General features: G+C 42.2%; 1 protein-coding gene across 1 annotated transcript in view; it reads right to left on the bottom strand.

Annotated features, from left to right (window-relative positions):
- The window catches only part of PLAC8 (placenta associated 8), a 146,596-nt gene that overhangs the window by 37,585 nt on the left and 81,790 nt on the right, over positions 1–27,221 (bottom strand). The window lies entirely within an intron of this gene.

Raw genomic sequence — 27,221 nt, 5'->3', positions numbered from 1 at the left:
AAGAGCTCCCTTGAAGGTCTCTGCATTCAACTGGAAGATGAGGAAAGGGGATGAAGGATTGCACATGGAAGCTTTTTATGAACCTGGTTGGAAGTAGCACTCTTCAGCTCTGCTCACATTCCATTGGCCACAACTCACTCACATGGCCTCAACCTCGCTGCAAGGGGAGACTGGGAAATGTAGTCTCACTGAGTGGCCTGGAAAAAAGGAAATTGACCACAGCCAAACTGCTACTTCCAACCAGCAAACATGAATTTGTGGTCTTAGACAATAATTTGCAGGAGAGTGACAAAAATGAAGTCCTGATGCATCTCTTTATAACCAAAGGACCAGCACAGTGATCTATCCAGCGTGTTGAGTCTGGCATGTACAAAAACTGAAGGACCTTGTTCCCTTCCAGTTGAATGCAGAGAACCTCAAGGGAAGGTGGAGCCACAAGATGAAAGGAGCTTGTGTTTTTTTTTTTTTTATATTTTAATCTTCATCTGAGGATATGTTTTTAGTGCTTTTGAGAGAGAGAGAGAGAGAGAGAGAGAGAGAGAGAGAGAGAGAGAAAGAGAGAGAGAGAAAGAGAGAGAGAGAGAGAGAGAGAGAGAGAGAGAGAGAGAGAGAGAGATGGATGTTGCTTCTTGCATGTGCCTTGACTGGAATAGAACCCGCAACCTTTTGGTGTACTGGATGATGCTCAAACCAGCTGAGGCACACAACTTGGACAGGAGTCTTGGGGTTTTAAATGACAACATGGAAGCCCTCCTGCAGACCAAGAACTGTCCCTTGAAATTCACAGTAAGCTTCTGGTGTAGAAGGCACTGAGAATTAGGCAGTGTTTCAAAAGTCTTAAATTTAGGGTTGAAGGTGGTATGACCCTCATGTGGAAGACTACACAATCTATTAAGGGAGACAGATTTGTAAGTGATGGCAATGCAGTCCTCTAATACAGGCCTTGAGAGGCCTGCAACTCAGAGAAAGGAGTTCTAAACACTACCTAGGAAAGTGGAGGTCACCCCTGCCTGGTGATGTCTGAATAGATGGTGAAGGGTGCATTGGAGTTTGGGATCAGGAGGCATGGGGAATAGCAGTAAGGTCATTTCAGTGACAGCTTGTGCTAAGGCATGAAAAGGCAGAGGAGTCTGGGAAGAATGAGATGGTCTGTCACCCAGCTTATCTCATTTCGTGCTAACTCTGCTTTCCTTCCCCACACCTCTAATTCTGCACACCTTCCACTCTCTGACCTGAAGAAGCAGCATATTCCAGTGGCTAGGTGTGGTAAAGAAAAGTTTATTCTGACGCTTGTTAAATGGTAAGGAGGACTTAATTCAGGACCATTGCAAAGGTGTTAAGACTATTACAATAGGGATGAGAGATGGGACTCAACTTTGAATAGAGCAAAGACATCTGGGGATTTACAGCCAGTGAGCACACTGAGGAGGTCAGTGGATGGAAGCATGTTAAGAGAAGAAGTTAAGTGTAGGAGGATTCTTGCTAAACCAATTTAATGGGAAGCTTAATTTAGATAGGACAAGGTGATGAGATACCAAGGGTTGGGGATGAGAAATTTGATCTTCATCAAGGGTAGGGGATTCTCTCTAAATTGACCTATCAAGATTCTTATTACAATTGGACTCAGTGAGGATGGGAGGAACCAAGGCTAAGGCTGAGTTGGGAAGAGGACGCAGAGGACCCTGACGAAGTTTGGTGAAGGAGCAAGTCTCTATCAGGTACGTGGGTTCTTGAACTGAAATGACTAGATCTGGATTCTCATTCTTATCTTGAGCTACTTGCTCAATTTCTCTGTGCTAGTTAAGTAGGGATCATAACAATACCTGCCTCAAAAGAATACTGTGAGAAATAAGTGAGTTGGCCCTGGCTGACTTGGCTCAGTGGATAGAGTGTCGGCCTGAGAACCAAAGGGTCCTGGGTTCCATTCTGGTCAAGGGCACATACCTTCGTTACAGGCTCCTCCCCTGCCAGGCCCTATCAGGGTGCATGCAGGAGGCAACCAATTGATGTGTTTCTCTCACATTGATGTTTCACTCTGTCTTTTTCTCTCTCTTCCACTCTCTCTAAAATATCAATGGGAAAATATCCTCGGGTGAGGATTAAAAAAATAAAACAAACAGAAGAGGAAGAAGAAGAAGAAGAAGGAGGAGGAGGAGGAGGAGGAGGAGGAGGAGGAGGAGGAGGAGGAGGAAATAAGTGGGTTAAATATACAAAGCACTTAGAACAAGGTCTGACACAAGGTGAGTCCTCAATAAATGTTAGTTGCTGTTGCTTCTTCTTACTATTATCATTAATGTCTTTGATCATAAAACACATTTTCAGAAGGTAAAGGAGTGAAGGTCAGTCAAAAGGCCTTATTTGAGTCTCAGAAGGGCCATTAACTTGGGTTAAGTAAAGGAACTTGCCTGACCTAGGTGAGTCTTAGGTTTTCCCATTTTTAAGTGAGACCTTTGACTTTTAATACTCATGCTCTCTTGAAGGGTTCCTGTGAGAGTCAATGAAAACAACTTTTGTAAAGTGGTAAAACTCTATCTGAGTGGAAGAGATTATAAAAGCCACCACACCTACCTACTCTTACTTCACTTCCTGACCCAGCCCATGTTCCACAGTTCTCTCAGCAACCTCTCACCAGCATCCCTTTTCCCTCAACCTCTGGCTTTGCTGGAATCTACCTCGATACTCACTTTACTAGGTCTCACTTTACTGTCTCTCCTATTCCTAGCTGCTGCCCACATGCCCATCAGCCACAACCCAATCTACACATCAGGCTTCCCTGATCTCTGTCCTTTTTTTTTTTTTTTTTATATCCTTATTGATTTCAGAGAGGAAGAGAGCGAGAGAGAGAGAGAGAGAGAGAGAGAGAGAGAGAGAGAAACATCAATGATGAGAGAGAAACATTGATCAGCTGCCTCCTGCTTGATCTGGGACCGAGCTCGCAACCCGGGCACATGCCCTGACCAGGAATCGAACCGTGATCTCTTGGTTCATAGGTCGATGCTCAACCACTGTGGCTGAGCTGATCTCTGTCCTCTTGTGTTACCTTAGGCATCTGAGAAACTTAGACTGAAAGGGTCCATTGGTAGCATTGACAGATAAAATATAGAATGCCTAGTTAAATTTGAATTCGAGGTAAACAATGAATGCATTTTTAGTACAAGTATGTCTCAAATATTGCATGAGATATACTTATACTGAAAATTTATTGTTTATCTGACATTTCAATTTAACTGAGCATCATGGATTTTTATTTGCTAAATCTGGCAACTCCATACTCAAAAAGGGGACAGATAGAATATATAGGAGGAAGTGGAATTGGGAGGGTGAGTGGACTGAGGGACAGGAACAGAGAGTGAGAGAGTTATGTGAAAATCCCTGAACTCATTATTCTCATCTTAAAAAAATCCAAGGTCCATTGGCCCACCATGGCGCATTTTTCTTTCAGCTACTCCAAGGAAAAGGGTATGAGAACATAAACTCTACATTGCCCCGAGTAGTCTTTTTATAACAAAAATTTGATCACATCCATGGTTTAATTACTTCCTTTAATTTTGGAGAGGTCTATAAACTCTGGCTGCCTTCTTGTTTTTATAAATTAAGTTTTATTAGATCACAGCCATGCTATTTGTTTACGTTTTCTGCATCTGCTTTTGTACTACAGTAGTAGAGTTTAGTAGCTGAACAGAGATTGCCTGGCCTGTAGAGCCTGAAATATTTACCGTCTGGAATTTTATTTAAAAATCTCCCAAGCCTAGCCTGTGTGGCTCAGTTGGCTGGAGCATCATCCTGTACACTGAAAGGTCACAGGTTTGATTCCCTGAGCAGGGCACATACCCAGGTTGCTGGTTTGATTCCTGGTTGGGCATGTATGGAAGGCAACCTGTTGATGTTTCTCTCTCACATCTCTGTCTCTCTCTCTCCCTGTCTCTCTCTCTCCTTGCCTCTCTCTCTAAAATCAATCAAACACACACACACACACACACACACACACACACACACACACACACACACACACCTTCCAAACATCCTTCCTTTTTTTTTTTTTTTTTTTTTTGGCCTTAAATGTGAGATGTCTTTCTACTTAAACCTAGAATTCATGCTTCTCTGTGTTCCCATAGTATTGACATCTCTGTAGCACTTAAAAAAAATCTGTTATATTTACAAGTTTGGTAACTATCTCTTCTACTAGCAGTGGTTTCCTTGGGTGACAGGAGCCATATCTGTTGTTGTTGCTGTTTTTACTGAGCCCCTACCATAATGTGAGCATGTAGTGTTTGTTGAATAAATGGGAGAGGTAGTTATAATGGGAAGAGTCTGGGTATTAGATCCAGAAAGACTTATTTTGAGGTCTAATCTCTTCCTTTTACTGTCTACTTATTCAACTATTATTGAGCAAGTTACTTAACCATTGTGAGCCTCAGTTCTCTCAACTATAAAATGAGGACAATAATACTTAGTGAGGCTTCGATGGGATAATGCATACAAAGCACATGGTATATTATTCACTCTTTTTCTTCTCCCTTTAATGAAGAAAGAGAGTAGAGAGGAGAAAGGAGAGCAGTGGTTTCTAAGGAAGAAGTAGGTAAAGGAAGTGATACGGAGACCAGATGGACAATTTACCATCAGCATTAGAAACCTTGAAGCCTGTGAGTTGTCTGGTGTGACTCTCTCCACACTGTCTCTCTGCCTGTGGCTTGTTCTCTCTGAGCATGAGAACAAGATATAGCTGTGCTGTGCTCTGGGGATAGTCACTGCACCACAAACCAAAGCTCTGTCTGGACAGAACCACAAATACCCACTCAGCCTCAAAAGAGATAGTGATCACGACACTCAACAAGCCCCTTAGTCCCCACAGCTGTGTTTTGATGATCCATCTCCAGACTGTGGGCATCTCATATTCGGGCCTTCAAAGTCTGTGCTGTGCATGTGAGCCATGAATGCTTTGCATCTGGTCTTTAGCTTCAGTTAGATAGAACCCCGCCCCCCCACCCCCCCCACACACAAAAAAACAACCTAGAAAGTTAGCTCTTGAATCAATGGGTCAAAGAGTAAATCACAAGGGAAATTAGAAAATATCTTGAGACAAAGGAAAACAAAATATAAACATACCAAAACTTATGGGATGCAACAAAACATCCCAGAAAGAAGTTTTATATTGGAAACTACCTATATTAAAAAAGAAGAAAGATCTCAAATCAACAAACAAACTACATCTCAAGAAACTATCAAAATGCCAGTGGCATGTTTTTTAGAAATATAAAATCCATCCCAAAATTCATATGAAATCTCAAAGCACCCCGAATAGCCAAAACAATCTTGAGAAAGAAAAACAAGGGTGTAGGCCTTATACTTTCTGATTTAATAACATATTAGAAAGCTATAGTAATCAAAACAACATGGTACTAGTATATAGACAGATATATAGACCAATAGAACAGGGTACCAACACAAAAATAAACTCTCACATATATGGTCAAATTATTTTCAATTTGGGTTCCAAGACACCACAATGGGAAAAAGTTAGTCTCTTCAATAAGTGATGTTGAGAAAACTGGATATTCACAAGCAAAAAAATGAAGTTAGACCCTTACCTTATACCATATACAAAAAATTCAAAATGGATTAAAGACCTAAAGCAAGACCTGAAACTATAAAACTTTTAGAAGAAAACATAATGTCAAACATTATGACATTGTATTTGGTAATGATTTCTTGTTTTAATGCCAAAAGCATAGGCAACAAAAGTAAAAATAGACAGTTGTGAATATATCAAATTTTAAAACTTCTGTGCAGCAAATGGAACAATCAACAGAATAAAAAGGAAACATATGGAATTGGGAGAAAATATTTGCAGATAATAATCTGATAAGGAGTTAATATCTAGAGTATATAAAGAACTCCTACAACTCAATAACAAAAAACAAACAACCTGATTAAGAATGGGCAAAGAACTTGAATAGGCATTTCTCCAAAGATAAAAATAGTCAACTAGCATATGAAAAGATGCTCAACATCACTAATCATCAGGGAAATGTAAATATAAGCCAAATGAGCTATCACCTCACATCTATCAGGATGGTTACTATAAAAATGAAAGGAAGGAAGGGAGAAAGAAAGAAAGAGAGAAAGAAAGAGAGAAAGAAAGAAAGAAAGAAAGAAAGAAAGAAAGAAAGAAAGAAAGAAAGAGAGAGAGAAAGGAAGGAAGGAAGAAAGAAAGAAAGAAAGAAAGAAAGAAAGAAAGAAAGAAAGAAAGAAAGAAAGAAAAAGAAAGAAAGAAAGAAAGAAAGAAAATTCCAAGTGCTGACACAAGGATGTGGAGAAATCAGAACCTTGCTTATTGTTGGTGTGAATGTAAGATGAATGGTTCAGCCGCCATGAAAAACAGTATGGAAGTTCCTCAAAAAAATAAAAATAGAATTACCAATGATCCAGTAATCCTACTTTTTGATATACATATTTTTAAAAATTGAAATCAGGATTTCAAAAAGCTATTTGCACATCCATGTTTATTGTAGATTATTGACAATAGTCAGAAAGTGGAAGCAATCTAGATGTTCTTCAATGGATAAATGCATAAGCCAGCTGTTCTTAACCTGTGGGTTGCTTTCACAGGGGTCAAACGACGCTTTCACAGGAGTCGCCTAAGACCATCGGAAAACACATATATAATTACATATTGTTTTTGTGATTAATCACTATGCTTTAATTATGTTCAATTTGTAACAATGAAAATATATCCTGCATATCAGATATTTACATTAAGATTCATAACAGTAGCAAAATTACGGTTATGAAGTAGCAACGAAAATAATTTTATGGTTGGGTCACAACATGAGGAACTGTATTAAAGGGTCACGGCATTAGGAAGGTTGAGAACCACTGGCATAAGCAAAATGTGGCATATACATAAAATGAAATATTATTCAGCCTGAAAAAGGAAATTCTGCTATATGGTACAGTGTGGATGAACCTTGAAGACACGCTAAGTGACATAAGCCAGTTAAAAAATGACAAATACTGCATAATTCCATATATGTAAGGTATCTAATGTGGTCAAATCCAGAGACAAGAAAGTAAAATGCAGGTTGTCAGGGACTTGGGGAGAGGGTAATGGGGAGTCATTGCTTAATGGGTACAGAGTTTTAGTTTGAGAAGATGAAAAAGTTCTGAAGATGGATGTTAACAATGGGTGCAGAACAATGTGTATGTACTTAATGACACTCAACTGTGCACTTAAAAATGGTTAAGATGCCCAGCCAGCATGGCTCAGTGGTTGAGCATCGACCTATGAACCAGGATGTCACAGTTTGATTCCCGGTCAGGGCACGTGCCCAGGTTGCGGGCTCAATCCCCAGAATGGGGCATGCAGGGGGCAGCCAATCAATGATTCTCTCTCATACTTGATGTTTCTCTCTCTTCCTCTCTGAAATCAATAAAAATATATTTTTTAAAAATGGTTAAGATGGTGACCTTCATATTATGTATATTTTATTACCACATATACATTCAAAAATACAAAAATAGGTACCCCTGAATGTCATTCCCAGAAATCCTGGTTCTGTAAACCCAGGGCCCAGGAATATGCATTGTGAACATGCACCTGAGATGATTTTGATAGAAATAAATAGTCAGGTAGAGCTACAGGGAGATAAACTCCTCATGATCTGAAGACGCTTTCAGGAAGGTGAGCCGCCAGGAAGTTCTTTGCTCTGGACTACTCATTTTTCACTTTGCTGATGAATTGCAGTTGAACACCACCTGTGTGTGAAAAGGGTGGTGCTGAGATATGGATGGGAGGTGTGAAATCTGCTTTTCTTCTCAGGGGAAATGGTCAGACACAACGAAATGCAGAACTGAAAAGCTCAAGCTAACACTTCTACTCCCTTTCCACTTTTGGGCATCGCTGCCCAGCTCACAGAATTGTTCTGAAGACAAAATGAGATAAAAGAAGTGAAAGTATTTTTAAAAAATTTTTTAAAATCAATTATTCAGTGTTTACTTTTAGGGTGAGTGCTTGAAGCTTGACTGTAAAGTGTCAGGGCAGAAGTTCTGGATCCTGAGTACAATTGAACATTACCTGAGGAGTTTTTTAAAAAACCCACCCTGACGCCCTTCCCTCTGAGATTCTCAATCCGTTGGTTTGGGGATGGGGGAGACACTGAGCTTGGGTTTTTGTTGTTGTTGTTAATCCTCATCCAGGATATTTTTTCCATTACTTTTCAGAGAGAGGGAGTGGAAGGGAGGGAGGGACAGGGAGAGAAAGAGAATCATCTATGTGAGAGAGACGTATAGATGGGTTGACCTTGACCGGGAATCAGACCTGGGACTCTTCGGTGCGAAGGCTGACACTAACCACTGAGAACACCGGCCAGGGCCTGAGCATGGGCATTTTTAAAACAAGCTCTCAGGTTTTTCAACTGAGAACCATTGGTCTGTGGAACACACAGGAGAGGATGAATTCTGACTGGGAAATGCTCATAGACAAGGTGATGGACCTTGTGCTGGACCGTCAAAGGATGTGTAAGATCTGGGGAGTGATGTTTTGGATTAGGTAATATGTATACACAATATAAAATCCCAAAGTCCAATAGGGTCTGTGGTGAAGGGTGTATCTTCCTCTCTGTCTGGGGTGCAGCCCTGCTCCCCTCTCTGGAGCAAACAGTTCTCAGCAGTTTTTATTTATACTGCCAGATATATATATACTTTTACAGTTGCTTTTAAGGAACTTGTCACTTTGGTACGGGGAAGGAGAAAGCAGAGACAGGTGTCATTTTCTGTTTCTTGACCTTCCAGTAGGCACCAAAGGGTATCTTATATGTAGGTAGAGCTTGACTGAGGAAGTTGGTCAAACCCGAAAGTTGATTTTCAGGGTGGGGCTTTTGTGTGGAGGAGTAGGGGTTATTTCTTTCTTCCAGTCACAGTACATTCTGAATAGCCCGATTTTTTTCAATTACACTTTCTTTATGAGATCATTGTAGATTTATGTGCTGTTGTAAGAAATAATACAGAGGTCTCATGTACCCTTTGCCTGAGTGGCTTAATGTTCATTCCAGTGCTAATCAAGATACTTCTAATCAACTTCTCTGGTGTGGTTTTGAAGAGTATACCTGGGACTGGACGATTCAGGGGAAGTGTAGGGAGTGGAGAGGAGCAAAGTGGTTCTGGGTTCCTGTCGTAGCATCTGGGAAATCAAACCAACATGCTCATGTGCTTACGTCTCTGTGGCTGGCGACAGATGCTGCTTCTCTTTGTAACCCGCTCCGTGTGCGTGCCGGGGAATCGTGGTTACCCCAGGCAAGGGACACCAGCTGGTGAGGTTGAGCAAGCCATTTCTACCTGTGTCCAGGCTCCAGGTCAGAAGGCACAAGAGGTTGGGCCTGTCTCTTCCACATCCCATCTTCCTGGTCTTCACATTCACAGAAACAGACAAATGGAGGCAGCAAGCAGGCCTCCACCTTGTGTCTGATTTTGATACCCCAGGTTCCTGTCCTACAAAGTTTGAAGAATAAAATCTGTGGACCAAAGATTTTAAGCAAAAGCGTGGAAATTTATTGCAAGCGTAAACAGACTCTCCCCTGGGGCAGGGTCCCCACAATGGGGAAACCCAGTGCGTCTTTTTTTCTAAGGGTTTGTAAATGTTGGCAGCTTCTTTGTCTGTACATGCTACTTTTTTTTTTTAAATATATTTTATTGATTTTTTACAGAGAGGAAGGGAGAGAGATAGAGAGCCAGAAACATCAATGAGAGAGAAACATCGATCAGCCGCCTCCTGCACATCTCCTACTGGGGATGTGCCCGCAACCCAGGTACATGCCCTTGACTGGAATCGAACCCGGGACCTTTCAGTCCGCAGGCCGACGCTCTATCCACTGAGCCAAACCGGTTTTGGCCATGCTACTTTCTAATGGAACCCTTCCTCATTTTATGCCCCCATGTTTTTTCTTAATTGGCCAATTTCCCCCTTTCTCCTGCCTCATATCAATTTCAAAGTTTCAAAGCCGACCTGGCACTCCCTCCTTCTCTTGTAACGTTCTGCTGCTTTCTGTCCTTGTAAGATAAACATTCTAGCAGTTTGGAGCTGGCTCCATCTGTCACGTAAGCAATTCTTTTCCATGGACCCTACCCTAATGCCTTTCTTATCTCTAAACTAAAGGCCTGGTGCACAAGAATTCGTGCATGGTGGGGGGGGGGGAGCAGGGGGGGGTCCCTCAGCCTGGGACCCCTTGGGGGATGTCCACCTGCTGGCTTAGGCCTGCTCCCTAGGGGATCGGGCCTAAGCTGGCAATCAGATATCCCTCTGGCAGTCCAGGAGCCCTTGGGGAAGTCCGACTGTGGAGGAGGTAGGAGAGGCTCCCGCCACCACCACTGCGCTCACAGCCATCAGCCCGGCTTGTGGCTGAGCAGAGCTCCCACTGTGGGAGTGCACTAACCAGCAGGGGGCAGCTCCTGCATTGAGTGTCTGCCCCCTGGTGGTCAGGGTGCATCATAGTGACTGGTCATTCCCCGTCGTGCCACTGTTAGGGTCAATTTGCATGTTACCCTTTTATTATATAGAACTAGAGGCCTGGTGCACAAAAATTTGTGCACTCGGGGGGAAGGGGGGGTCCCTCAGCCTGGCCTGTGCCCTCTCGCAGTCTGGGACCCCTCAGGAGATAATGACCTGCTGGCTTAGGCCTGTTCCCGGGCGGCAGAGGGCAGGCCCAATCCCTAGGTGCAGCCCCTGGTCAGGCTCAGAGCAGGGCCGATTGGGGAGTTGGGGCGCCGCCCCCTGTCATACACAGAGCAGGGCAGATTGGGAGGTTGCAATGCCACCCCCAGTCATGCTCAGGGTAGGGCCGATTGGGGGGTTGGGGCACCGCCCCCCTGTCACACTCAAGGCAGGGTCGATGGGGAGGTTGCGGCGCCACCCCCTGTCACGCACAGAGCAGGGCCAATCCGGGGGTTGGGGTGCCACCACTGTCACACTCAGGGCAGGGCTGATGGGGAGGTTATGGCTCTACCCCGTCACACACAGAGCAGGGCCCGTGTGTGGGAGGGGAGGGTTGGGGCCCCACCCCCTGTCACACACAGAGCGGCAGGACGATCAGGGGGTTTGGGCGCTGCCCCCTGTCATGCTGATCCCGGTGCCAGGAGGTCTCTCGGCTCCGCTGATCCTGGTGCTGGGAGGCATATTACCCTTTTACTATATAGGGTAGAGGCCTGGTGCATGGGTGGGGCCGGCTCGTTTGCCCTGAAGGGTGTCCTGGATCAGGGTGGGGGTCCCCACTGGGGTGCCTGGCCAGTCTGGGTGAGGGGCTGAGGGCTATTTTCAGGCTGGGGGTGACTGAACTCCCAAACGCTCCTTTTTTCCTTTTTTTTTTTTTTATTCTGGGCCAGCTTTAGCTTGAGGCTTGGCTCCAGCTCTTAGGCCTCCGCTCCTGAAAGTAGGTTTCTGGCCTTTGCATACAATGTTGTGAATCTGCTGGCTGAAGTCCGGTGGTATTTATTACAATGTTTCAAACTGCAGGCTCAGAGGCCTGCAGCCACAGGCGGGGAACGTTGGTTTCTTCCGTCACTGAGGCAAGCAAGCCTCATGTTAGTTTCAAACTGCCTGGCTGCTGGCCGCCATCTTGGCTGACAGTTAATTTGCATATCTCGCTGATTAGCCAATGAAAAGGGTAGCGGTCGTACGCCAATTACCATGTTTCTCTTTTATTAGTGTAGATTCTTTCAATTTGTTACTGGATTCCTGAATACTGCATCTCTCTGTGAAAAGAGTTTCACAGATTACACAAAAACAGGGTGGCTATGGTCCCTTCCCTGCCTCCCACCTTTTAAACTGCATTGGCAGAAAGGAACACCTAGTGCAAAATTTCTTTGAAGTTACATACTTGATTTTAGAAATGTGAGCATTTTCTATTTTACTCTGCTAGTTGTCTACAGATGTTTCAGTACAAAAACATTTTTATATTGTGTCCCATCATGTAAATCATTCCTGTAAGATCTGACCTGTCCTGTGAACTTTGCCCACTGTAGCCTTTTACAGCATGTCCCTGGAGATATAGTTACCCTAGTTGGAGAAGCAGGACCTTGAATTATGTATAATAAAGTAGAGATGTATACATTTAGAAATTCTCAATAAATCCTTTTGTTATTCATTAAAAAATAAAAAATTCTCCCAGGAATTATCTATATACGCATGTATATATACTGTTAACATAAAAACATTGTTATTTTCCTCTTGGGGTTCCCTTAAATTCATCATTTTCCCTTTTGTTCAGTAACTGTTTCATTTAGTTCTAAATACATAGTAGACTTCTGGAAAAAAAGTGTGGGCATCACTGATTTTAAAATCTCTATCAGGTGAATTGGGACCAAATTGATCAGTAAAATATGTTGTCCCTTAACATGCCCTAATTGAAAGGGGACAAGTTCTCATTTTAAAGCACCCATTGGTTGCTTAGACACCCCTACCACTTGTACAGAAACTTTACTCTGAGGGAGAGGGATACTTAGATGTGTAGGGTTAATCACAGATAAAGAAGCCGAGTATCTACAAGGGCCTTAGTAACTTCCCCTTTTAAGATAATTTCAATTTATCCTAAAGTATTAGTAAGGCGAAGGGGAAAATAACCTCTCACTTCAGGGTTTCTTTTTAAACAGTCTTTCTTATGGTGACCTGGCTTTTTTAGTAGTTCTGTTGCCTTGTTCGTAGAAACCAGTAGGTGTATTAATCAGAATAGATCAGAATAGCCAGGATTACATGTTCTAACAGTTAAATTTTTGTGAATCCACCAGGGTCCCAGATAAAGTCGGGAACAATCGCTGGTTCCTCTCTAGCTGAGACCAGCTTTTTTCCAAAGGGAGCTGTTAGAATTCCTGTTCTCGTTTTCCTTCAAGTCAGTGGTAGTAGAGGAGACAGAAGGGGAAGAGGAGAGAGGAAAGGGCAAGTCCTGACAAGGAAACTCAGAAAAGAAGGGGTGTAGGCATTTGTTAACTTCAGAATAGTTCCGAGACAGTCTCTAAAATTTCTTATTAATTTCCATCCCCCTCCTTTTTTAAAGAATATTTGTTTCTATGCTTTTCCTTAGAAGCTTCTAATTTCCAAATCAAAATATGATTCCCATATTGTGATTCAGTTTAATTTCAGAGCTGGCTTTTTTCTAATTTCTGCGTGCAAAATATTAATGTAGGTACCCCAAAACAACTGCATTTTGGCCTTTCTAAGTTGATATTTTCTAGTTAAATCTTCACATTTCTGTAAAGCACTTGCAAGTAAAGGCTTCCTCTCAGGAGTGTTAAATGAAGGCTGGAGTTTAGGAGCACTGGCCTTGGAGGCACAACTTCCCATGTTAATTTTTTTGGGGGGTTGGGGGGGGAGATATCTGTAGTCTGAGCAAATTTTCTAGACATGTTATGCAGTGGGTCAGTTTCTCTCCTGGCTGTCTAAAACCACAGGAAAGGTTCAGGGCCTGGGCAGACCAAGCCTTGTGGTGGCCCCCAAGACGAGCCATTTAGTTAATTACAGTTGAGTTGGGGCTTCCCTAGGGGGCTCCTGCACCTCTGACACCTCCACTAAGATTCTTAGTCACCTAAGAACACCCGAGAATGGGACTGGAGGGAAGATGTGCCCTTTATCTTCACAGCTGAATGAGCTCAGCTCATTTATACGGCATAGGTTTTTGCTCAGACTCTCAGAAAGAAATTCCAATTGAAAAGCCAAAATCAAAACCAGCCACCCATTTTTTTCCTCCAGTCCCGCCTTAGCCTGGGTTCTGTCAACGCTGAACCTGGGTTCTGTCAACCCAGGTTCCACCTCAAGGATTTTAAAACACAGCTCAAATAAAGTCAGGCCCTCTACCAAAGCAAGGGAAGGTCCTGGATCCAAGAGACAGCTCACCCAACTTCACCCAATGGGTGGGGAACCCGCGGGCTCAATGGGCCCCTTGCTGGATCCTGGCACTGGGTCCGAGTCCTCTGAATAGTCCTGGGCGAGCTTCTTTGGAATCCTGCTGACTATGCCAAGTAGTGGTAACGAAAAACATTGAAACCTGTAGAGAATTTTTGTGAGTTTATTTGAGTGAAATTGTAGACAATTGCAGGGAAGCAGTATCTCAGCGGAATGGGATAATGCTCCGGAGAATGGCGGGTTACATCTATTTTTATACATTGCAATCCAAGGAGGGGACATAGATGTGTTACATGAAATCCATTGGTGATAGACTAGAGAGGTGGGAGAAAGCAAAGTGGGAAAACCCTTGGGATCGGATAAAAAATAAAATGATAGACACATACTTAGGTGGGTGCAGGATAGTCAACAGTCAACAATTAACATGATAACAATAACAATGAAGGAACCCAAGGGGTCCGGAAAAAGGGAAGTTACAAGTTACCCAGACATTTCAAGGGTATGTTATCATAGATGCAAAAAGACAGATAGGCTCCGTTAAGGTAAAGGTTGACCTTGTCAGTGAGGATACTGGCTTAGGATGTAACTACCCACCATAACTGCTTTTAATTTCAGACCATCCTTTGTGGTTACTTTAGGTCTCTGAGTTTTCAAGACTGCCATGCAGGCCTTCCCTGAGCTTGTCAGGTTAGCATATGGCCCCTTTCGTCCACAATACACATATTTATATTATATTTTATAAATGCTACAAATATAACATAAATATTATATATACATATATCTATTTCTTTTGATTTCAAACACCTCAGCCTCAAGACCTTAGATGTCTCATATAACAAGTGAAGGGGGTCATTACTGACCTCTAATTTCGTTTCTGTCTAAAAATACCATGCTCCAGGGCCCAGCCATTCTTTTAAGTGGGCGTTTTCTCAGAACGTGGAGGAAGTAAGCTCCAAATGCTGGACACAAGGAGGAACTGGTCAGAGAAGTGAAAGTGGCATGAACTCGTGGGAAAAACATGCTGAGTTTCTTAGGGTTCATGATAGTCAGGGAGAGTTGGATGTGATTAGGTATATGTCTTAGACTTCGGTAAGACAGATGTAAAAATGTTGATAAATGGTAGGGCTCCCTTGACAGAGACTCCAAAGAGAAGGTGACAAGTGTTTGGGAGAAGTGCTTCAAAATGAATTCTGGATCTTGCAGACAAGGATGATGTTGGATAGGAGGAAAAGGGAGTTATCTCAAGAGACACATTTGGCAGCCTAGTAAATACTCGAATAAACTCAGATATCAAAGACAGGCACAAAAGATGGAAGAGGATTAAATTTCAAGTGTGGCCCTGAATTGAAAGGCAATTGTCAGGAAGTTTAATACTTAGAATGATGTGATACTTATGAAAAATTTCAAAGGTATTAAAGAAAACAAAATCAAATTGATTGAGATATAATGTATATATAATGAAACACATATAGTTAAGTAAATAGTTTGATGAGCTTTGACAAATGTATCTACCTGCTTAGATACAGAACATTTTCAACAACCTTGAAAGTTCCCTGTGCCCCATTGCAGCCAGTCCTCCCCAGCCAGTCCCAGGAGACCTGATTTCTATCACTTGACAAGTTTTGCCGATTCTAGAACTTCATATACATAGAATCATACAGTTTGCATGCCTCCCTTTGTCTTCTCAGCATAATGTGATGAAAAGAACTAGGAGCAGGAAGGAGTAGAGTTCAATCCTTAGAGCCAACAATCTTGAGTTAATCAATAATGAGTAAATGTGGAATTTCTCTATGCTGGGCTAGCATGCTCTGAGATAAGAAGGAGGACTTTTGGGACATAGACCTTAAAATTGATGTGCTCAGCTTCCTGGAATGTTATCAGCCTATGGCTTCTGTTCCACAGCCTTCACCATTTTCCCACTGATAAGGGGGAGGGAGTGGCAGTAAGTTATTAAAAAAACTGCGGATGTACCAAGACCAGCAGCTGAGAGGTAATTTCAGAGCTTTGCCTACAGACATTGTGGAAGGAAGATGGCTGCCTCAAATCTATTTCAAATCAAATTTCAAGAAGAGCTAACTTGTTCTATCTGTTTACACTATTTGACAAAATAAATTACAGTGGAATGTGGACATGTTTTGCTATGAGTGTTGTTAACGTGAAAAACATTCAAACCTGTAAAGAATTTTTGTGAGTTTATTTGAGCCAAATTATGGTCAATTGCCGGGAAGCAGAACCTCAAGGGATTGAGATAACACCCCAAAGAATGGCAGGTTTTCATCTGTCCTGCAATAGAACAAAAATCAGAGAAGATCTGAGCAATTCATCTCTCTGTTTTCCTGTACTCGTAGGCAATGCAGCTGCCGAATGGTGGCTGGATTCCTGGATTATGGGGGTTCTGGTTTGCCCAGCGTTTTTCTAGTTGTAGCACAGACAGTCCCAATACCTAGGAAACTACTCAGTCCTGAGCAAACAGGATGTTCGGTCACCTAGAATGCAATGTGCACTCCTTAACCCCCACACAAATCCTGGTGAGCTTCAGCTGATTCATGCCATTCAGACCAGGGTTGAGGGTGCCCTGCAGGGAGATAAACGATAATAATGACTAAGAGTAGGGGCTGGGCCGCAGATCCTTGTCTGGCCCTTGGTAGGTATGGTGGCCCAGAATTCCTCTCTCTGTGAGGCTCTGATTAGGATGGGCCATGAGAGACACTTTCATTCAAGGACCTCTGAGTCTAAATCCACTTAGGTAGAGAAGCTGGGTTAAAGGCAGTGACTTGCCACTAGGACAACTCAAACCAGGTTTTTGGCTACCAGACCTAGAGTTCTCCCTGTTATATAGATCAGGCCATCGGGCAGGCTGCTCATCTATTCTGACCAGTTAGCTACTGCCAAAGAGCTTTGTGAGCTGAAGCATTCTGCTTATGATGTCCTTGCCGCCCTTTACGCCAGCTGTGCCCACACACCTTGTCTTTGGCGGTTTCATGATGCCACTTGGCCTCTGCTACTCTGGGATCCCATGATCCCCATGGAAATGAGCAGGCTTCTCTTGGTGAACCCATCCCATCCCCTACAGTCACACTTAGCCTATAAAAGAGAGCAAGCACAGAGCTTTCCAGGAAGGCGGGTGCCTTCAGGACAGGAGTGCTTTCTGACCTTTGCCTGGAATTTTTTGGGGAGGTGGACACACAGGTTACACATGTGCAGCCCAGTCCAGTGTTCCTATCTCTCTAAGCCTTGGGTTTCCTCCTCCACATGATGCCCAGAAAGCTCTTCAGGAAGAGAACTCATCTCGATGAATTTGGCCTGACCTAGTGCCCATTCCACTCTTCTTGTTCTAACATCTTTAGGATGAACTCCTACACGTCCCCCAGGTTTCTGATGACACATGCTAGAACACTGTGGCAGTTTCTTAGTGTGTAGATTGTATCTTCCTGGGTCACAGTGTGTGCCTGTCCTGTTGGAATATGCTGAGATTTAACCTTGGTTATGTGTCTAGTCATATGGGGGCTGATTGGATTGGGACTTGAACAGAATGAAAGGCCCTTTCTTTCTTTTTTTCTTAATCCTCTCCTGAGGATATTTTTCCATTGATTTTTAGAGAGCATGGAAGGGAGAGGGAGAGACAGAGGGAGAGAAACATAGATGTGAGAGACACAGCAATTGGTTGCCTCCCACACACGCCTGACTGGGCCAGGGACCAAGCCCTCAACTGGGCATGTGCCCTCCACTAGAATCCAGCCCGTGATGCTTCAGTCTGAGGACTGACGCTCCAATCACAGAGCCAAACAGGCCAGACCTGAAAGACCCCTTTCAAGATATCTGCCCCAAATGTGGTTTTCACGAGTATTCACATAAAGCAAGCATGTCAAACTCGAGGCCCGCGGGCCGCATGTGGCCCACAATGTAAGAAACATTTTAATAAAAATTTCGTAACCTAATTTTTACAATATCCTGTTCTACATAATTATTAATAACTAACTACAACATTCGCTAATGACTGATTACTATAATCATGTTGCATTAATTTCCTTCACTCGCCTTACACTCAGGCGCACCACTTCTCCACTAATACCAGCAGCAAATATTTTAGCAGCCGATTGCCACGTCATTAGTCTTGGACTGACTTGTTTGGTGTGTGCAACAGGAAATATTTTGCTTTCGGAGAACAAGAAAAATAGGTTTATTTGCATTACACTTATTAATTTGTGCAGTTATTCAGTGTCTGGTAAGTTAATGTTCAAGGAAAAATATTAATTTTTATTTAAATGTTCTATTTTATGTTAACGATTACTCATTTATTTCAGCCCTTTGTATTTGGCATGTCTCTATCGAAATAAACCTACATTTCTATGAAAATTGAAGCTTTTGTTTTTTTGCGGCCACATAAACCTTGTTTTTTTGGCCTGTGTTAGCCTTTGAATTTGACATGCTTGATGTAATGGAAGGCTAGTTTTCTTGATTTAGTTTGCAGGCTGCTTCCTCAGGAAAGAGAGGCTCAGAAACTAAATCCAACCATTGTTTTCACTCAGCAACCCATACAATTAAATTTTATGTTTAATTTCCAGCAATATCAGCCCTCTGGATAAAAAGAAAAGGTTCTTTTAGGGCTGTCATGAAACTTTTCGCTTCTCCAACTGTGACTTGAGCTGAGAGTCAAAAGGTTTGAGGTTGTCATTTTCTTTCTATAAGTACTCAAAGGCACTCAGAAAAATCAGTCTCACACCACATTCCTTATGGTCATCACTGACTTCCATAAAGACAAGTACAACCACTTGGGCTCCTAAGACATTTGCTTCAGTTTACACTTCATTACAGTCAAACACAGGTGATTGATTGTGATGTGCCAGTGATTACTAGCTCCCCATTTCCCATTGGCAAGGGGCACAGCACTGTGCGAAACATCCAAGGACATGACAAAACCAACCCCAAATTTCATCTTTACAAGTCTACCTCTTAGGGTTGCTCCCAGTACCAGTTTTGTATCAGTCTGACTGTACCAGAGAAAGTCCAAGCATAATTTGAACAGGAAAAGTTTAATAGAAAGAATTATCAAGTATAACTGTATAATAGGGGCAAAGAGAACTCTAAAGAATACCCAGGGCTGAGGAAAGTGCCCAAAGAAGAAACAAATTCAGAAGGGGTCTCTCCCCTCAAGCTGGAACTCAAACCTTATTAGAGAAGGTGTGGTTATAGCCCGCTGGTTGATGGCCAAGAGGCTGGTCTATAGCTATCAGACACGCAGGAAATACCCTTCTTGCGGACAGGGGGGCTGAGCCTGGCCAGGAAACCATAGTCAGGACTGGCAAGCAAGAAACATCCCCTGGGGTACATGCGGGCAAGACTGGCAAGCCACTCTGGAGTGCAGGAGGGCGAAGGCTGGTGACAGGCCTGTGAAGAGATTTTGGGCATAAAAAATCCATTTTACAGCTGGGCTTCAGCAGGGCTTCAGCAAGGTGCTCACTGTGCTGCATTGGGGCTGTGAGCGTGCCTTTCTGTGCACAGCTGGCTTATTCCTTCCCTAGGGCTGTCATAACGAAGTGCCATAGATTGGGTAGCTTAAACAACAGAAAGGTATTTCCTTGAGGCTAGAATTCAAGAAAAAAAAAAGGTGTTCTCAGGGTTGATTTATTCTGAGACCTTTCTCCTTGGCTTGTAGATGACCATCTTCTAGTGTCTTCTTAAGGTCTCCCATCTGTGATCTCTTTTTCTTATAAAGACACCTGTCCTATTGGATTAGGGCCCATCCTAATGGCCTCATTTAACTTTAATTACCCCCTTTATAGACCCTATATGCAAATACACTCACATTCATTCTAAGGTACTGAGGATTAGGACTTCAGTGTGTGAATTTGGCCTACAACAGCTGGGGAGGAGCATTGCTGGATGTCCCCACCAAATGCTGCCAACAGCCACATGTAGATGCAAGAAGCAAATGGAAACACTCCTGAATCAGGAAGAGGAGCGCTTTGCTCCTGCAGGGTCCCTCCAGTGCCCTCTACTAGCAAAATGAATACCATGGTCATTGCCAAAGAAATGCTTATCGGGTCCAGCTCCACTGTTGCAGAGCAGATAATGAAGGTTGAATTTAGAGCTTAGAGGCAGTAAGCTGGTAACTAGCATGGTGGTTCTTCATTTCTGTGAGCTTCCTGCTGTTCCCTCCATACACTGTCTGCCAAGATTGACCAGTTCACAACTAAGAACACTGACACGTTTGTTTTCCATTTTTTTTTTTTTTTTTTTTTTTGCCAGCAGTTGTGCCTGATTGCACTTTCAAGTTATCATTTTGGTATAAATAGACCAAATTTCCCCCAGTGTTTTATAATTTTGATAAGTATAGATTAAAATAATCTGAATTTACAATGTGGCATGGTTATGGACCATGGAAACAAGGCCAGAAAAATAGCTTTCAGGTGGCTGTTCATAGCTTCTTGATTCATCCCTGTTTCAAGGCTGATACTCTTGTGGTTCCTTCTCCCTAGAACATCCTTGCTCCTGTTCAACTGTCACTCAGAATTTCTTCCCTGGCACACTATCAAAAATAACTTCCCTTCCCTGTAGCTCTCTTTTCCTTTACCAAACTTTATTTTTCTTTATAATAATTTACCACTATCTCAAATTATGCTATTTTTAATAATACATTTATTACATTTATTCTATGCATTTATTTACTCATTTATTTGTTATTAAAATGCAACCTCCAATGGAGAAAAGAAAATCTCTTCAAAAAATGGTGCTGGGAAAATTGGAAAGCCACATGCAAAAAAAAAAAAAAAAATGAAACTAGATTACAGTTTATTCCCTGTGTACAAAAAATAATTCAAAATGAATCAAAGACCTAAATATAAGACCCGAAATAATAAATTATTCAGAAAAAAATATAGGTACTAAACTTATGGACCTTGGTTGTAGAGAACATTTTATGAATTTGACCTCAAAAGGCAAGGGAAGTAAAAGCAAAAACAAATGACTGTCACTAATCATCAGAGAGATGCAAATTAAAGTGTGTATTGCTATATATCAAAAATATAATGCTAGCCACTAATGTAATTTTTTAAAAATTTAGTAACCACATTTAAAAAGTAAAAAGAAATAGGTAAAATTAGTTTTAATAATATATTGTATTTAACTCAATATACAAAAATTTGATTTTAGTTTAAAATCAATAAACAAATTACTAATGAGATATTTTGCATTTTTTCATACGAGATCTTTGGAATCTGGTGTGTATTTTATACTTATAGGACATCTAGATTCATACAAGCCACATTTCACATGCTTAATCGCCTCATGTAGCCAGGTCTACCATAATGGACAGCATGCCTCTATATGGCAGATTGTGAGCTTATCTAATTCATTTCTGTGTCTGCAGCAACTAGCCCATGTCCAGGATATGAGATGCTCAACAAATGTTTGATGCTTGAATAGTACACATTAATGAGAACAACTACAAACATGTTAAACATGTTACCTTCTCCATGGAAAAGATAGTTCTGTCTAAACCAGCGGTTCTCAACCTGTGGGTCGTGACCCCTTTGGGGGTCGAATGACCCTTTCACAGGGGTCACCTAAGACCACCGGAAAACACATATATAATTACATATTGTTTTGTGATTAATCACTATGCTTTAATTATGTTCAATTTGTAACAATGAAATTGGGGGTCACCACAACATGAGGAACTGTATTAAAGGATCATGGCATTAAGAAGGTTGAGAACCACTGATCTAAACCAAGAAATCAAAAATCCCTTTACTAATAAAATGATGATGTTGTAAAATGAGAACACAGTCCAAGTTTGTCAAATATTACATTTGGGGGATATGATCAACAAGGCAGCATGTATTAACCTCAATAACCAAATGGGCAACATACGGGCAATTTACAAAGAAGAAATACAAATGTCTTATAAACATTTTGAAAAATATTTGTCTACACTAGTAACCACAGAAATGTAAGCAGGATAATGTATTATTCTTGCCTGTGTAATTGGCAAGAATTAAAAAATGATGTCTTAGTGTTGGCTAGAATCTGCAAGTGAAAATATAGAACTTTCTGGAGGTAATTTGAGAAAATATATCCAAAATCTTAAAAATGTGCACATCATCACACCCAACCCTTTATCTCCACTCTACAATCCCTGGTAATGTGCACATAGAGGCATTCTGCTTCCAGGAGTTTATCCTATGAAATAATCACAGGTGTGCCCAATGATATGAATCTAATCATAATGCTCAATGTTTGTGAGGGAGGGGAAAAGATAAAAGCCTATGTGTTCAATAATATGATTAGTTAAATAATAGTACATGCACATGATTAAAAACCTAGGAAACCAATAAACACTCACGTTTTGAAAGATTTAATGTCAAGGGAAAACATTAAGTGAAAAAAGTAGATTTTGAAAAGGAGGTACAGTGTGGCTCTAATTTTATGAAAAATATGTTTATATGCCTATTAAAAGTCTAGATGACTAGCAGTGTGCTAATAGTGCATATCTTTTTGGATAATGACGCTAAAAATGAATTTTATTTTCCCCTTTGGATTTTTTTTTTTTTGTATTTCTGGACTTCCCACAATGTACACATGTTACATTAGGAAAAATGCAGTATATATTACTTTTAAAAGAGAGAAGAAGAGAAAACTGGGTTTTATTTCATGCCCTTTATCAGTTATTTCTGAGGACAAACAAGGTGGCATTACTCTCCCAGCATATGTTTCTGATCATGAGAAGGTGTGGCAACTCATTGCCCAATGTTACAGGAGGGCTTTAGACATCATTGGTTAAGAAACTAACATTACAAGAAGCTTTTGGACATTATTGGTTAAGAAACTATGTTGGTTTAATAGGAAGATGGAGATATGACTGTTTTATAGTATGACTTCCTGGTAGCCTAGCGGATGTCTCAATGTCAGTGTTCTGTTGGGGTTGGCTTTCTTTCTTAGGACTAATTTTTTTCAGACAAGGATTGGGCAAGGATTGTCACTTAAAGGAAGACATGGAAGTCTGAGGCTGCAGCTACAAGCCTTCCTTTAGTACTCAATCCTTTATTTTGGAAAGAACTTATTAAATAACAATAATCTTTCCTTTGTTTTTATAGGGGCTACAAAAAGTTACCTTGAAGTCTATTTTTAAAATGTAAATATTAAAAGGTAAAAATAATACTGGAATAGGTAAAGGTTATATTCATAGATTTGCTTAAAACATGAAATTTAGAACCATTGCCCATTTAATTTTATTATAAAGCTATGTTATAATAACCTAGTACCCATGATCTATCTTTCTATTTTTGTTTTTTAGTCTTCATTATACATATTTTTACATGGTTTTAATCATGTGTACATGAAAAAAATCTGTATTTTTATTATGGCGCCTCATATTGTGAATTTTTATACGTTGTTGAATGACATTAATAATTTCTAATTATTGAACCTAACACCAAGTCTGGCAAGTACTTAATATTAGCTCACTGATAGACAATAAATCACAAACATTTATTGAGTACCTACAATATCATGTATTGGGGTTATTTTAATGAATAAGACAAAGTCCCAGTTATCATGGAATCTTCATTCTAGTAGCTGGAGACATGATTTTTAAATCCAGGAGAAGGGTACTATTTTTAGCTTCATTTGAGAAACTGAACCAGGTAACTGGCCCAAGATCATCCAAGTAACAGGTGTTCAAGCAGAGATTCAAGCAAGCTGTTTTCAGGATTTGCAACTCCTCGGCTGTGACCAACCAAGCGCTCTGGCAGTTCAGGGGACAGGTCAATCAGAACTTGAATAGTTGTGTTAGTTTACTTGTTTCTGCTATAACAAATTACCACAAATTTAGTGGCTTAAAAGAAGACACATTTCTGATCTTAAAATTCTGGAGGTCAGAAATCCCAGTTCAGTTTCATTGGGCTAAAATCAAGGTGTCAGCAGGGCTGGTTCTCTTAGAGGCTCTACGAGGAAATGTGTCATTTTTCTCAGCTTCTAAAGGCTACTAGCATTCCTTGGCTCATGACCCCTTCTTGTATCACTCTAACTTCCTGCTTCCATTGTCACATCTCTGACTAGCGACTTTGACCTTCTTGCCTCCCTCTTATAAAGACCCCTTGTGATTCCTTTGCACCCTGGATAAACCAGACTCCCGTCCCTACCTCAAATCCTTCTCAATTACATCTGCAGTGCCCTCTTACCATAGAAGGTAATGTAGTTACTGGTTCTGGGGACCAGGGCATGGACATCTTTGGAGGGTTTTGTTCAGCCTGCCTGCTGTCAGCGATAGAGCTTGTGCTCCTTTAGGAAAGAAAGGTAGGATTGGTGTGGAAAAGTGAGAACTTCCTAGTGAACTCCACTTGTAATCTCTTGTGTGCCAGGTTTAGTACTAGGACTTCATATTTGTATTAAGCCCGCCAGGGCTACCGTAACAGAGCACCATGGACTGGGTGGCTTGAACAACAGGTTATTTCCTCACAGTTCTTGAGGCCGGAAATCTGAGATCAAGGTGTTGGCAGGGTTGGTTTCTAGATTGTAAAGGCCTCCAGAGTCAGGCCACACCCTATCAGGGTTGCAGATGGCCTTCTCCCTCTGCATTCAGTCCTCTGCGTGTGTAATGTCTCTTTGTGTGTCCAGATTTCCTCTTATAAGGACACCAGTTATAATGGATTAGGGCTCACTCTAATGACATTTAAACTTAATAACCTCCTTAAAGACCTTATCACCAAGTAGTTACATTCTGAGTTACTGGGGGATTAAGACTTCAATACGTGAATTTGGGGGCAATACAATTCAGCCCATAACATGTAATAGCCTCTTTTAATCCTCACAACACAGCCCACGTTTGGCAGGTGAAAGAGAATGTGGTGATCGAGGGTGGTTTGTCACTTGCCTGAGGTCCCCAGCTGAGAGGGACGATGCCGATGCACACGCAGGCATGTCTGCTCCAAAAGTCAGGCCCTCACCATCCTTCCTAATGGCTGACAGGCGTTGTGCTGACAGAGCCGGGCAGAGGGGTGTGGCCAGGGGCAGTGAAGGGACCAGCCCAAGGGCAAGAGTGCATGTTGATTTGGGGGAAATAGTAGGGTGTGGCCTGGCTCTGGAGGCCTTTACAATCTAGAACCAAAGAGCAATTCAGCAAAGAAAACCAGGAGAGGGAGGGGCAGTATGTGTCACAACTTTCAGAGTCCAGATTTTCTGTGGCCCCACCCAACCTCCATCCCCACCATAACCTTACCACCTCAGGACGACCCTGCCACAGAAGACTGGGCAGGGGCTCTCTTCATGGAGCGAATCTCCCAAGAGATGACCGGTGTCACCTACCTTAAGTTACAATACCCCTCATGACTGTGTGGTAGACAATGCTGATACTAGATTGATGATGGCTGCACTTCTTTGCAGCCCTGAATTGTTTTATGTCCATGATTTTAGAGGCTAATAATGTACTTCATCTCCCCCCAACACACCCCCCTTGCCACCTGCTGTCTGGTATTCGCTGGCACCCTGCCCCGGGGGCGAAAGGACCCCCTCCCTCTCTTGGGCCGGTGAGAAGCTGACCTGTCCACACTGACGTCTGGAAACCACCCCACCCCGGTGAAAAATCCCTGCCGGACAAACGGCTCCCGGAAAATGGCCAAACCGCAGGACAGACCGCAGGTTTCACCTGACCCTGGAAAGCCCCGACGGCCACCAGTTTCGGCCAGCAACAATTGCCTCAGAAAAGTATAAAACCTTGCCCCTGCCCAGGTTGGGCGCGGCTTCTCCGGCTCCCCTCTCTGAGCCGGTGAACCCGCCCGTGTGCTCCCAATAAAGCCTGTTTAATCTGGTCTCTGTTTGGACTCACCGTTTTTCCTTGCGGCGGTGTAAAACCTAAGCCCTGCCACTTACCCATTTATTTTACTTTTTCAGACTTTGTACCTAGGAGGAGAAATTAAAAGGAACTAAAACAATTCAACAAAATTTAAATAGCTTTTTGACAGCAAGCAAATCTATGAATTTTTAACTATATTCTCCTGTCCCCATTTATTACAAATGGCTGTGGGAGTTTTATCAATTCTAATATTTTTTCCATATCAACTTCCATCTACTTAGAAAAATGAAATAAAATTGAAACATATTGCATTTTACCTCCTCTAACTGGAATCAGTGCTAATAGGTTAACATTTTATTTTTTTAAATATATATTTTATTGATTTCTTTACAGAGAGGAAGGAAGAGGGATAGAGAGTTAGAAACATCGATCAGCTGCCTCCTGCACACCTGCTACTGGGGATGTGCCCGCAACCAAGGTACATGCCCTTGGCCAGAATCGAACCTGGGACCCTTCAGTCCATAGGCCGACGCTCTATCCACTGAGCCAAACCAGCCAGGGCAATAGGTTAACATTTTAAAATATAGGCTGATCTGAAAATTATGTAGCCAACCTGAACAAATTACATAGATTTCTGGCAAATTCTGTAGCCAGTCCTCACTAGAATCATTGTTCTTTTTGAGGAGGCAACTGGTCTTGCAGAACTTGTTATCTAAATGCAGAGGCCATGGAACTGTGAACAATGCTCTGCCCTGGGAGGGAGGGTTGTTATGCTGGTGCCAGGATGGACCATCGGATGTGGCCTGACACCTGGGGGCCTTCCTGCAGGGCCACGAAGGGGTAGGGGGCATATCTGCAAGACAAAGACCCCAGCGGGATATATATAGACAGGTTCTCTGCATGTTTCTTCACTCTGATTTGGAAATTATTCCCGGAGTCCACTAGTGTTAATAAACGGGGTCCCTCCCTTTCTCTAAAGGTATGTTCCTATTTCCCCTCTTCAATGCATTGCTGCTATTACAGTTGCTCTGTCACGGGAAGTTTTTAGGACGCAGCTTAGATGATACCCAGGGATCTGGTAGATCTGTCTACATTGAGGAGCCATTTGGGATGCATTAAGGGCTTCCCATTGCAGGCTAGCCACTCTCTCAGTGTTTGCTGAATAAACAGTTCACTACATTTCCCTCTGCCCATTTACCAGTGTCTGATGAGTGAGTGCTCTGTGTCAGCTGCATCGTCATCATGCACTTCAGCTTTTATTGCTGCCCACAACTAACATACACAAATGACTGCCTCCCCATATACCCCACTGTCCATGAGAGCCACTTAAATAAGTAAACCACATTTTAGGTTGATAAGTTCTAAAGAGAAAAAACAATAAAGAGCAAGGGGGTAGGAGGTGTAGGTGGTATTTGTATATGCCATTTTAGTCAGTGGCTAGGAACAGCCTCTTCAAGGAGTAACATTTAGGAAAAGCCCTGCAGTGAAGGAACTGTAAATGCAAAGGCCCTCGGGTAGGAGTCTGCCCAGCCTGATGAGGGACAG

The sequence above is a fragment of the Myotis daubentonii genome, chromosome 1, assembly GCF_963259705.1.
Source record: "Myotis daubentonii chromosome 1, mMyoDau2.1, whole genome shotgun sequence".
Taxonomy (NCBI): Eukaryota; Metazoa; Chordata; class Mammalia; order Chiroptera; family Vespertilionidae; genus Myotis; species Myotis daubentonii.
This window is presented reverse-complemented; position numbering and strand designations above follow the sequence as displayed.